The 14,362-nt window shown below is 37.9% G+C and overlaps 1 protein-coding gene across 3 annotated transcripts in view; it reads right to left on the bottom strand.

The window, feature by feature from the left end:
• The window catches only part of INPP4B (inositol polyphosphate-4-phosphatase type II B), a 901,292-nt gene that overhangs the window by 552,374 nt on the left and 334,556 nt on the right, over positions 1-14,362 (bottom strand). The window lies entirely within an intron of this gene.

Here is a 14,362-nt window from a genome sequence, read left to right as displayed (position 1 = left end):
ACATTTCCTGATGAATATGTCCCTTCTGTACTAACTTGCAATGTTCCTGCGATACACACTAGGACTATGTATCATGGAGGAGGTCATTACTAGTTAAGAGAAAATTTAAAAAAAGGATTCTTTTTAAACTGGCTTACAAGAGGAGCTGCCTGAGAGGCCTTCAGGTGGGCTGAAAGCAAGATGAACACAATAGGGTCATGGGATTCCCTGTCAAGCAAATCTTTATTTCTACTCTTCCTGTAATACTCAGTGCAGCTGAATTAATCTTGTTGCAAATGCATTTCTTGACCTGTAAATTGGGATATGACAGCACATGGTATTAATTAATGAGATGATATAAAGTAATTATTATCATGTGTTGCAAATAGTAGATATTCCAAGAAGTTAGTAGTGGTAGTAGTAGTATCTGGTGAAGTTAGTAGCTATGAGTTAGAAAAGATAAATCTGAAATAAATTCCTAGGAAAATAAAGATAGAACTGGGGCATTTCCTGACTATAAGAATTAGAAATGTCCACAAGCTTGGGTTCACAAGACAGACAAATAGAAGACACTGGTTTAGAATAGAGGTTCTCAAATGGTGGTTCCTGAGAACTTGGTTAGAAATGTGAATTCAGACCCTAGACCTACTGATTAAGCAGTTTTGACACATGGACCAGCAATCTGCATTTTGACTAGCACCCCTGGTGATTTAAAAAAAATATATTTATTTGAAAGGCAGAGAGAATCTTCCATCCTATGGTTCACTCCCTATTTGGCCGCTAATGCTGGAGCTGTGCCGATCTGAAGTCAGGAGCCTATTCTGGTTCTCATGTGGATGCAGGGGCAGGAGGACTTGGGCCATCTTCTGCTTTCCCAGGCCATAGCAGAGAGCTTGATCAGAAGAGGAGCAGCTGTGACTCGAATTGGTGCCCATATTGGATGGCGGCACTGCAGGCAGCGGCTTTACCCACTCGCCACAGTGCCAGCCCCATCCCCCGCTCCTACTGGTAATTTCAACATATGCTGAAGCTTGAGAACCTTTGGATTAGAGCTTGATGAGTAACAGGTGATGCTGAACAGCCAGGTGAACATGATGTCAAGGAAATCACCACTGATGGTATAGATCTATCATATAAAAGGCCGAAATTCTTCGGATGCCTCTCCTTGCTTTCAGTTATTGATTTCATCAAACAGCTTCCCAATGCAATCATTTTTCAGCTTTTATATTCTGCTTGCAATCTACCTACCCGGACAAGCAAGGCCAGGTTTACAACCCTGAATCAGTCCATAGTCTTCCCTCAATCTCCCTCCTGTACTGTTCTCTCACTTTCAACTTGAAAGGCTCTTTGGGGAAGGAAATTTGTCTGGCACCATTTCATCTGACATTAAGTACCAAGTGCATTTACAGAATTTTATCATTAAGAAATGAAAGTAGAAATAGCCTGGAACCCAGCCTTTAATAGTTGGGATCCCTGACCATTGAAGATAAAATGACATCGATATGCATGTAACTAGTCATTTCCCTTTATGGCACCCAAAAGAGAGCAGTCTCCAAAGATCATGCTGTGTCTTATCATTTGAAAGCCCTTTAATTTTTAAAAACAAATTTCATCTTGCATCCTATAGATGTAGGAGTGCAAAAGGAGTACAGCAGTCACAGAAAATATTTGGCTATTTTCATATTTTTGCATTATGATTTTTAGTAGTTTCATTGATTCTATAATAGAAATGGAAGTAGAGGAATAATGAGAAATATTCCTAAAATAAACTGTTGGAGACATGTCCAGCATGTTCGTTTTGGCCAGAAGCGTGTAAATGCCAGCTGCAAATAATCAGCTCAGCCAAGGATACAAGGATCAGTGGCAGAGACATCCTGGGTAAGGTAGTCAATCAGCGCATGCAATGGAGCAGGAAGCACATGGGGGTACCATCTGGATTTTAAACTAGTGATGAGTGCATTGTAACATCTGTGAATCCGTGTTTAATAAAACAAAATCAATCTTCAGGGACTTGAAACATGTCATTTTTATTATTTATAAACACAAGACAATAATTCTGGTGTGTTTCTTACTGTGTTATTCTTTTGCTTGATAACTGCTGAAGTGCACGCATAGGAAATTAAAAATCCACATAATACATAGGATAGTATGCAACAAGCAGACTGAAAAAACTTTACTGTAACTTTATGTAACATAATTAACATAAACAAAATTAGACCATGGTGAGAAAGATTTAAATTTCTCAATATTTTAGATAATTGAATACTGCTGCCTTTGTAATGTCAAGTCATGACTCTTCAGTACAAAATCGATTTTCACAGGCGATCCATTTACCCATGACTAAGAAATTTCAAAAGTTACAGGTTTGAAATTGCCCACTTTTAAAAAGCTTTTTAACATCCGCCTCCAAAAATTTCAAGGACCTGAAAAGAATACATGAAACAAATAACTATGATTTTAGATATTATATAATTTTTTTTTTTCGGCCAGGCAGAGTTAGACAGTGAGAGAGAGACAGAGAGAGACAGAGAGAGTTAGACAGTGAGAGAGATCTTCCTTCCTTTGGTTCACTCCCCTAATGGCTGCTATGGCCGGCGCTGCACCGATCTGAAGCCAGGAGCCCTGTACTTCTTCTGGTCTCCCATGCGGGTGCAGGGACCCAAGCACTTGGGCCATCTTCCACTGCTCTCCTGGGCTACATCAGAGAGCTGGACTGGAAGAGGAGCAACTGGGACTAGAACCTGGGGTGCCGGTGCTGCAGGCGGAGGATTATCCAAGTGTGCCATGGCGTCGGCCGATATTATATAATCTTTAGTTGAGTATTATTCACGATAGAACTGACATTAGTAAATTACTAATGATATAGACTCTTGTTTCTAGAAGTCACACAAAAAGAATTGTACATATACATGAACATAGACAATACACAGTAACAATGTCTTATTTAGGCTCTTTAAAAAAATTAATTTTGGAAGGAGGGGGGGGAGAAAGAGAGAGAGAGAGAGACCACTCAACTGCTTTATTCCTCAGATGTCCTCAACAGCTGGGCCAAAAGCAGGAACCAGGAATTAAATCCAGGTCTCCCTTGAGGATGGCAGGGATTCAGGTACTTGAGCCATGAGTACTGCCTCCCAGGGTACACACTGGCAGGTGGCTAGAATTAGGAGATGGAGTTGGGTATTGAACCTCGTCCCTCTGATGCACGATGCGAGCATCCCAAGCAGCATCTTAACTGCTCGGACTAACACTTGTATGTTTTATCATTAAAATGTAAAATGCATATAACAAGCAGGAGCTCATTACTGTGAGAGTCAGAAGTGTAATTTGTGATCTTGGACCAGCAGACAGTGTATACTGAAGTGAAGCAACATTTCAAAAGACATGAATTACTGAGCAAAGTTGATCATGTGCATATACTTCACAGGAAGAATTTCAGAACTTCAGATACCCCTTTTTTTCCTCTTTTTATACAAAGGAGGCAGTGCAGTACCTTATCTTAGGACAAATTAAATATGTTGTAAAATATATATGGGGGATAGCAAAGTAACAATTCATCCAATGTAATAATTGGGACCATCTAAATCAGTGGTTCTGAAAGTGTGACCCTTGGACACATGGGGTCCCTAGATGTTTTTCAATCAGTCTGTAAAATCAAAGCAATTCTAGGGTCATTATTAGTCATATTTTCACTATTTGGCTGTTTATTTTTACCTCACTGGCATGTGTCCTGTCACTATGTTGGCATTGATACTAACAGTACAATTACAATGGTGGGTTAACTACTGGTGCCTTAGAATAAGTCAAGGCAGCAGACCCAATACGTACTCATTTCACTTGAGAGTTTCTTTGATGAAGCAATAAAATATATTATCGTCTTAGCCATTATATAAAAATTTTGTTATACTAAGCAACAAAAAATTATATTAGAGGGTTATATTAGTTACCTTTGGCCATGTAATCAATCAACCCGAAATCCGAGATTATAGCAACATACATCTATTATCTGGGGGCCAGGAATCTATGCACTGTCTAGCTGGCCTGGGTCCTTACAAGGCTACCCTCGAGGTATTAACTTGGGTCACAGATATCTTAAGGCCCAACTGGGAAGGGATCCACTTTGAACCTCCCTCATGTGATCACTGGCAGGATTCTGCTCCTTGAGCGTTTCTAGACTGAGGACCTCAGTTTCCTGCTGGTTATTGGCTGGATGCCCCTCTCCACTCAGTGCCAGGTTGCCCTCCCTCTCCAGGCACTTAAGAGAGAAGAGCCAGATAGAGTCCAGCAGCATACAATTCACAGCCTTTTATGATCTATTCACAGAAATGATAACTCCTCGTTTTTGTTTTGTTTTTGGTGGTTTTTTTTTTTTTGCATATTTCTATTTGTTAGCAGGTCACTAGGTCTAATCCATAATCAAAGAGAAGGGATTACCAAAAAGTGTGAATTCCAAGAATTCATGATCCTTGAACATCACTTCAGGAGATGATTCTCATGATAGCCATCTGGAGGCAGAGAACTTGTGTGACTGTGTTGTAAACTGAACTGCCTGCTCCTTTCAGTAAACACCCGTTCTCAATTAAAAGAATAATCAATAAACAATCTACCCAGGATATTTTGGATATTTTGCAGAACTGAGTATTTCTTGAAAATGAACAAAGCGAGTTTCATCATTTCAAGGCAAATTTCAAGGAAAAGCATGAACAGTGTTGTCAATGATAAAATTTGAGTATTCAAATGAATCTTAAAATTTTGGAAAACCTGTTTCTGGCAAAAGTGTCGTAACAGCTTCTTAATAGAAATATCTTTCTCCAGTGAGACTAGCAGTAGTATTAAAGAATGTTTGCTTTTTAATATTGTAGAAAATGTGTTGCATTTGGAAGACCTGCAAAACTCAACGAGTACATTTTTTCCAAATAACCACAGGATCATGCATTTAACCAGTTAAAGTGCAGGACCAATGGATTCGATGTAACGATGTGCAAGCTCATTTATCTCACTTCAGATTCTTCACTGCAACTAAATTTTATGAAATTAATACATTTTGGCTGGTGTTACGGAATAGCAGATAAAGCTTCGCCCTGCAATACCACCATTCTGTATAGGCACCACTTTGAGTTCTGGCTGCTTCACTTCTGATCCAGTTATCTGCTAATGTGCCTAGGAAAGCAGCTGAGGATGGCCCAACACCTTGGGCCTCTGCATCCATGTGGGAGACCTGAAAGAAACTCCTGGATATTGGTTTCAGACTGGCTTAGCTCCAGCTGTTATCACCACTTGGACAGTGAACTAGAGGAAAGAAGATCTCTCTCTCCATCTCTCCCTCTAACTCTGCTTTTCAAATAAAGAAATCTTTAAAAAAAGAAATTAACACTTGCAGTTTTAGTGTAGTATAAAAGGAGAATATTCATTATTATCTTAAAAAGGTATTAATCTTTTTCTTCATTATCAACTATGTAGCAACACAAGGCTGAATCTTTTACATAGATTTCAACCACAATAACAATTTGCAATAATTTAATGTCCTAGAATCAGGTATGAGAACATAGCTCTTTTCTACAATGGTATTTCAAAAAGTTCATGGAAAATGAAATAAAAGAATTAATTTTTTCTGGTACAAAAAATAAAATTCTTACATACAAGAGGTCTTCAAAAGTTTGAGAAAATCCATACTATGGAAAGACAATGTATTTCAAAAATTTTTGTACCAAAATAACAACTTTTATTTTCATTTTCAACAAACTTTTAAAATACTTCCATCTAGAGCTAAACATTAAATGTATTTATAAATGTGTGTTAAAACACTATTCTCATGAAGCTATGTTTTTAGAAAATATAGTTGTTTTCATAAGAACATTATATGAGAACATGAAATGTGTTTATTATTAGTTTTAAAAATTATTTTAAAATGCTTTAATTATTAGCATAAATATTGGCAAATACAATTCCCATGATCAAAAACTCTTTGGGAGTCCTTAATAAAGTTTAAGAGTGTTAGAAGGTTCTAATACAGATTTTGTTGTTTTAACGTAATAGCCTAAAAAAAAAAATCAGCACCCAGAATTAATTAATTAATTAATTCTCATTCACACTACATATCTGTACACTGGTGCTGGCAAGAGAATGCATTCCATATTCTCTCAGGAAGCCAGGATCATGGAGATTATATCACATCATCTACTCACGAAAACAATACAAACAGGGTAGGGTAAGTTTTATAAAGGTGTATAGAGATTGCTCTAGAGATACAGATGTTATTCATACTCAATACTCATCTTTCGGAGAAAGTTACATACCCAGAAATAACTTCCAGATGGCCATAAACAAGCAATTCTGCCAGATACCCCAAAGAAAAACAGTAAGTATTTACTAAATAATATGAATGACTACAGACGTCCCAGTTCCAATGCATAGATAGTTGAAAAGAATGAGTCTTAGCTCAAAAAAGTGTATGAGTTTTATGATAAAGTATCATATTCTTAGAATTGTATCTATGAACTACATCAAATCTGATCTCTTTGTATTATCATATTATCAAGAGAACTGATGAGAATTGTTCTGTAGTAATTATTATGCATTTGCTGCGACCCTGTGAGAACCTATTGTATTAATAAATTCCTTAAAATAAAAAGTATGTTTTTCTTTATTGAAAAGTATATGAGTTTTATTTTTAATTTTTATTTACTCATTTTAGAGGCAGGAGACAGGGGTGGGTTGGGGGCTTCCATCTGCTGGTTCACTCCCCAAATGCCCTCAGTGGCAGGGACTGAGCCAGGATGGGCCAAAGCTGTAATCTGAGAATACAATGCAAGACCCTCACATGGGTGGCAGAGGGCCAATTGCTTGAGCCAGTGCTGCTGCCTCCCTGGGTCTATACCCAGGAAACTGTAACCAGGAGTTAGAGCTAGGTACCAAACACAGCCATTCTGATATGAGATATGGATGTCTTAATTGGCATCTTAACTGCTAAGCTCTTCCCCCAAAAAAGGTAACTTAAAATTTTATTAATGTTAAAAAAAATTACATATATCATGTTTAAAATAACTCAAATGTTTTATAGATTAAGAAGTCCTAAAATCAAGGTGTTGGCAGGAATATAACCCTGCTGGAGACTCTTAGAGGCATCTTTCCGTGCTTCTAGAAAACACTAATTCTCCCAATATTCATTCCTTACACCAACAGCAGCTGAGTACCTGGTGGTTAGGGGGCACTATTAAAAATGCTGTAGATATTGAGCTGAATGAAAAGTTTAAGTCCCAACCGTCACAGAGCTTACATTCTAGCAGGAGGAGGAACGGAATAAACAAGTAAACATACACACACACACACACACACAGGGGGAGCAATGTATACAACAAATAAAATTAAGGCAGGAAGAAGTTAACTGAGAATGATATGAGAGGTGCTACTTGAGATAAGATGGTGAACAAAGGTTTCCCTGATCAAACTTCCATTGAACAGCTCCCTGAACGCATGAAGGAACAAATGAAGACGTATCTGGCAGAAAAGCAGCCAAGCACTGGACCCAGCAATGAAGAGGTCTTAAGGTAGAGGATGCCTGCAATGTCAGAGAAAACAGGGAGGCACATGGGTGGCTGAGAGTACAGGAGCAGGGGCTAAGGCCAGAGGGAAAGCAGAAGTGCAAATCACACATCAATGTGAGCCTCATGACAAAGACCTGGCCTTTACTTTTACATGCGTAGTTACAGGCCTATTTACGTACAGGAGTGTTAGGATATGAGTTGCATTTGTAAAGGCTCTCTATTGGCTGTGGGAGGAATATAACCCTGGGGCAAAGGTAAAAGCCTGAGGAGTCCTCAGAAGGTAACTGCATTTATTCACTCACAGGACGGAATATGGCCTAAAGTAGTTAGGTGGAGGTTGTGAGGTCTGGACTTTGGACACAGTCTGAAAATTAATGGGTATATTAGCAGGTTAAATGATATGGGTGTGAAATAATCATTACCAGGAGAGCCATTGCCAAGAAAAGTGGTAGCTCTTCGAAACAGGAAGCAAACAGAAAAGTGGAAGAAGGGAAGAATAAGCAAAGGAATGAGATAAAGAAAAGAGGACAGGAGGGAGGGAGAAAGGGAAGGAAGGAAGGATCTGCTCAACTTTTTAGCAGAAAAATTTTGTATCAGAATAAGTTGCTTTTTCTGGAAAGTTACTTCTGTGACTTAGGAAAGTCCTTGAACATGAGTCAGAAGAGTGATGAATATTATAAAAACAAAACATGCTCATCTAGCACCAACAACCTGAAATGGCATTAGCTCCATGTGGCAGGCTGGCCTATCTGTACACATTTGTGTTCTCTATGAGAAGTAATTTCTCTTTTATGGGCCCAAACTTGATGTAACTCTCTTTCCACATTAATACAACATGATTTATCTAATCCACACTTGAGTAATAGAATAAAATTTCACTTCAGTAGATTTTTTAAACAAGCCTGTATGAAGGTCATATTTTCTAGAAATTCCAGAGTCTCAGGCTAAGAGGAAAAAACCTAACAATTAAACCAAACCACCAGTCAGAAGTTGACTCTTTCTCAACAAAGACACCAGAATTTGTTAGTGTCAGTTACAAAATACAATTCCTAGTCAAAATGTTAATATTGGGCCCGCACTGTGGCACAGCAGGTTAAGCAGTCACATGGGATGCTGGCCAACTCAGGTCCCAGCTACTCTGCTTCTGATCCAGTTTCCTGCTAGTGTGACTGGGAAAGCAGTGGAAGATGGCCCAAGTACTTGTGCCCCTGTCACCCATGTGGGAGACTTAAGCAGAGTTCTTGGATCCTAGTTTTGGCCTGACCCAGACCTGGCTGTTGTGGCCATTTGTACAGTGAACCAGTGAATGAAAGTCACCTCTCTCCCCCTCTCCCTCTTCCTCTCTCTCTCCATCCCTCCCTATTATTATTAATACTAAAGCATTGATAAAACTGAATGTAACAAAGAATTATTTACCTTTTTTTAAAATGCATGACAGCATTTTACATAAATGGTATTTTAAAATTTTTCCTTTGTTTCCATAGCTAGGCATTAACTCCAGAGTCAGGTTGCAGAACAGACAATAGAACAGACAACAGAAAATTTTGTGATAGATATGCAATTTCTGTTTTCAATTCATCACCATATTAATTTCATTTCCTAACAATCACTAAAATACATCCACTGACTGAATTCTCTGGGCCCAGATCATCATCTGCAGCCTCCCTGCAGCAGTATTCTCTGTCCTGATCTCCTGGTTCACTCTCAAAGAGCTCTGATCCTCCTAAAAACTCAAGTAAGATAACATTTTCCCTTTGCTTAAACACTTTCAAAGGCCTCCACTTGCTCCTACGATAATGAAAAACCACCCGGGGGCCTGCATATGCCTGAGGCTGCCCTCTGCATCCTCTGCAGCAAAATCCTTTACTCTCATTTACTCTTCACTCTGGCCTTTCACAGTCTTTGCACAGGCTGTCCCCTGGCCGGAACACTTTGACCCCTTTTTAGTTCACCCTTATCCTTCAGGTCTCTGGTCATTATGCTTTGCTTTTTAGGGAACATATTTCTAAGCAGCCTACTTCATCCCAGGGAGGTCAACTATGGTCAAATCTCTCTGTTATATGGTGTAATTATCCAGTGCTTCTCTAGTTCACAGCACCTAGCGAGAAAGCAACTTCAAACAAATTTGTGTGATGGTTGTCTCCCTCACTAGGGGACCATCAGGCTTCAAGAAGGAGAACCCAGACCAGTTACAGCTTACCAGCATGCCACAGGGTAAGATACACCCTCAGAACTACTAGAGATTTTATATATATATATATATATATATATATGTATGTATGTATATATATAATATTTATATGTAAATTATATATATAACATATATACTTGTGCTATATATCACAAGACAGAATAAACATTTAATAGAGTAAAATGAAATACATGAAATATTAAATAAAAGTGATAGATTTTATTAATTAAATGGCTTTTTAGTCTAATTGTGAGATGGCTTTTGGTGAAAAAGAGACTTAGTCATTCTGGCCAATTCAGATTTTTTGATTTGATTCAAAATCCACTCATCTGTTGACTTGTTGCTTTGTGTGTTTTTAAAAAACTTTCCAAGTTTGTTTTGCTTTAAGCTCACAGTTGAAAGTCACAATGAAAAACAATTTTTATATTAATGCTAAGAAAGGAATTCAGATGCTATTCATTATCGCACTTAGAAATCAAATGATACAAACATCAGGAACACAGCCTCAAGCTAAAATAAATGAATCAGAAAATCATTTTAATATAGAGTGCCCAAAATTACAGGTCTGAAGAGTGATTATGCCATTCACCCTTTTATCGTGGAGGTCAGTGCTCAAGATATATTGTAAACGTCTCATCAGCCTCACAATTTTAATGCGCTCAGTCTCTACTGTATGAATAAATACCCACAGCATCGCCTTTCAGATCAGCGTGGCCTCTTTCTAGGGAGATCAGTTGATGGCTCTTTATCTGATCTTTACCTGGTTTAAAGATTCAATACAGTAAGCCCTCAACCACTTGTTCTGGCTTTTTAACAAACGGAAATCAATGTTTTCTTGGATTCTAAAATCTGCAAGAAAAATTCTTAAAAATGTACCAAGCATAATGGTGAGCTTTATAGTCCAAGTTGACACAAGAACTCTGATTATCACAGAAAAATTACTGTTAACATCATGCATTCCACTTATTATATCAGACAGTAAGGAAGACTAGGCTGAAAAGTAACTTGAGCTTCTTGAACAAAGTAAAGCAGTTTAAAAATATAATAAAGTGCCATTAACATGCTTAAACAAAGGGATTAATATGTTCATAAGATTATGACTACTTTTAAAAGCTGTGAAGGCAATCCATTAATATCTAAATCTAAATCCCTGTGCCAGTGCTATAGCATAGTGGGTAAAGCTGCTGCCTGCACTACCAGCATCCCATATGGGTGCCAGTTCAAGTCCCGGCTGCTCCACCTCTGATCCAGCTCTCTGCTATGGCCTAGGAAAGCAGTAGAAGATACCCAAGTTCTTGGGCCCCTGCACCTACATGGGAGACCTGGAAGAAGATCCAGGCTCCTGACTTTGGATTGGCACAGCTCCAGTCACTGCAGCCATTTGGTGAGTGAAAACAACAGAAAGAAGACCTCTCTCTCCCTCTCCATCTCCCTCTCTAACTCTGCCTTTTAAATAAATAAATAAATCTTAAAAAATAATAAATCTAAATCCCACATTTACCTCTTTAAACACACAATTAGTAGGGTTAATACACTATTCATCAGCACAAGTCACCAACTATGTTTTATATTTCCCCTTTTGGGAACATGGTGGAATCACATTTATTAGGCCATGAACTTGCACTGTCCAGTGGAGTATTATTAGAATTGATGGGTGCTACCCGTGGATAGATGTTTTAGCAGGTAATACGTAATTTGCCAGGTTCTTTTCTCATAGCCACTGCTTTAGCATTGCTACAGATAAGAGAAACTCCTTGATCCTGGGTCTGAAATTTAAAATGCATGGATCAGAGCTCCAGACAACCTATTATAGATGTTCCTTGACTAAGAAATATACCATGGCAGTTTTATGCCTTTAGAAGTAAAACTTTTTCATTTTTCTAGCATAACATAAGCCCATCCTGAATGATTAATACATTTACAAATTCAAGTCACCAACAATTTCAAAAATTGTCCTATGATGCTGCCATGGTATGAATGATAATATTCCCTCCAAAATTCATGTTGAAACTTAATTCCCAATGGAACAGTATTAGTAAGAATAATATGACTTTGGGAGGTGATTCTATCACAAGAATTCAGCCGCCATCAGTATTGTTAGTACCCTCTTAAAAGGGACCCAGATTGAAAGGAGTTCTCTCTTAACCTGCTACCATCTGTGATGTGAGTATCCAGGAACAAAGTGCCATCTTGGAAGCAGACAGCAGCCTTCAGTGGACACCAATGCCTTAATCTTGGAATTTCCAATTTCCAGAACATTGAAAAAAAAAATGTCTGGTCTTGCTAAACCACAAAATCTGTTACAATAGAACAAATGGACTAAGAAAAATGAACATGTATTTATAGCATAAGTAAAGTATGTCATAGAATACAGGACATCAAAGAATGCAAAGACTGTAGAATGTCACCTAATTTTAATTCATTAAAATCCCTTACCTTATAAGGCTCTTAAATTATCTCATAAGTTCTTTGGCTAGACAGAGAACAACTGTACAAGAGTAATTCAATACAGTCATGGAAATGGGTATTACAAAAAAAGTTATAATTGCATTTCAAACATTTTTGCACCAAAATAAATTCATGTTAATTCCATTTTCCACAAACTTTTGAAGTCACCGTGTATTATTTCCAAAATGAGCTAGGTGTAAGTATTTGTTGTAAATAGTAATTTTTGTTCTTAAAATGTAGTCCCTGAGAAAGGAAGTTTGTTCTGTAGTATTTTCTAGTCTAATGTTCATTTAACCACATCTAAAAGAACATCAATTATCATGTATTATCAGAAGGAGTGCACATCATCTTGAGGGACTGTACAAATAACTATATTTATGCAAAATCTGTTCAGCAATGGTAAACATTAGGAACTCCATGAGTCAGTTGGTGATTCAACAAATGTCTCTAAGCACCTAGACATGCATCTTTTGTCTGCAGTCTGATGATGTCCCTTGAGTTAAATAGCAACTCAGAGATAGAAAAAAGCTGAAAGAGGATTTGGTTCATCCACCTACGCAGAACTGGGTACATCTGTTTTTCATGTTTCTAAATAAATGTCAACAATTTTGTGTGGTTTAAGCAAAAATTAATTTCCAAACAGACATTTAATACTTCCTGGATTCTGGGTAATCCACTACATTTTTCTGTACCAAAGGCAGAAATTTAGACTCTTCTTGGGAGGCTTATGTGCAAATGAGAACTAATTGTATGGCAGTACAGTAAAAGTGAGCATTTTTTTTTTCTTTTGCCACAGTTGCTTCCTTGTTTTACCAAAAACAAATGTAAGGTAAGTCAATGAGCTATAGCAGTACCTTCATCTGTAAAATAGGGAGAATAAAATCCCTTAAAGGATTGTGAAGATTAAGTGAGTTAATCCACAAAATTGTCCGGTGCATACTAGTGGCTCAAAATACGTAACTGTCATAATAATTATCTAAATCACTAAATAATATGTGTGCTGATATTTCCTTTGTTCAAACCTCAGTCATTATCATTTTACCAATCAAATTCCCTTCTATGGAAATTTCATCTAATCTCTAGTCTTCCATTTTCAACTCTAAGATAAGATTGCTAAATTTACATACTTACCTCTGATTTCCAGTCTGATATTTCCAGTTTCCTCTAAAACATTTCAACTGAATGTCCCATCATTTCTCAAACTCCTTATGTCTACATGTATCATGTCTCAAAGGCAGAACTTGCCTGAAGCTTGGATAAGGAAGGCCCTTGCATTGGCACCTTGTTTTGAGATCACTGTTTTAGCTTGTCTTTTTTTTTTAAAGATGTATTTATTTGTAAGAGAGAGGCAGAGAGGTAGAAAGAGAGAGAGAGAAAGAAGAGAAGGGAAGAGAAGAAGAGGAGGGGGAAAGGAGGGGAGAGGAGGAGGAGGAGAAGAAAGAAGTAGAAGAAAGAGAGAGAGAGAGAGAGAGAGAGAGAGAGAGAGAGAGAAAGAGAATGAATTAATGAGAATCTTCCACCTGATGGTTCACTCCCCAAATGGCCACAACAGCCGGAACTGTGCCTATCCAAAGCCAAGAGCTTCTTCTAGGTCTCCCATGAGGTTGCAGGGGCCAAAGGGCTTGGGCCACCTTCTACTGTTTTCCCATACCGCAGCAGAGAGCTGGATTGGAAGTAGAGCTGCCGTGACTTGAATTAGTGCCTACTGGATGCCGGTGCTGCAGGTTGGGGCTTTAACCTGCTGTTGCACAGTGCCGGTCCCTTTAGTCAGTCTTTTTGCACCCTTGCCCAAGAGCAAGGATTCTGCCAGACCAAGAGAGTTCATCACTATATAGTGATATCACAATTGCCCAGCATTTTTCTGAGCAAATAAAATTATGGTAGACTATTAGCGTCACACTGAATTTCCTAGTTATTTATATAAGAATTAAAATAAATGTTCAATGCTTGGTTTCTGATATCTAACAAAGTTTTATATTTAATATTTGTGTAACACCACTGGTGGATTTCCTAAATCTTTTTTCTGTGTATCTCTAATAATTATTTGCCCTATTTTCCTCCATTTTCTACTCCAGAAAGCATTTCTGATTTCAACTTCTAAAAACTGGAACTGGAAAATTTCTGAATAGGCAAAAGATAAATTACCATAATTCCACTGATAATTAACCACCTGAAAATCAACAAAAGACTATATCATCATTTT

This window comes from Lepus europaeus, chromosome 8 (genome assembly GCF_033115175.1).
Source record: "Lepus europaeus isolate LE1 chromosome 8, mLepTim1.pri, whole genome shotgun sequence".
NCBI lineage: Eukaryota > Metazoa > Chordata > Mammalia > Lagomorpha > Leporidae > Lepus > Lepus europaeus.
Note: the sequence above shows the minus strand (reverse complement) of the source record. Positions and strands in the feature narration are given on the sequence as shown.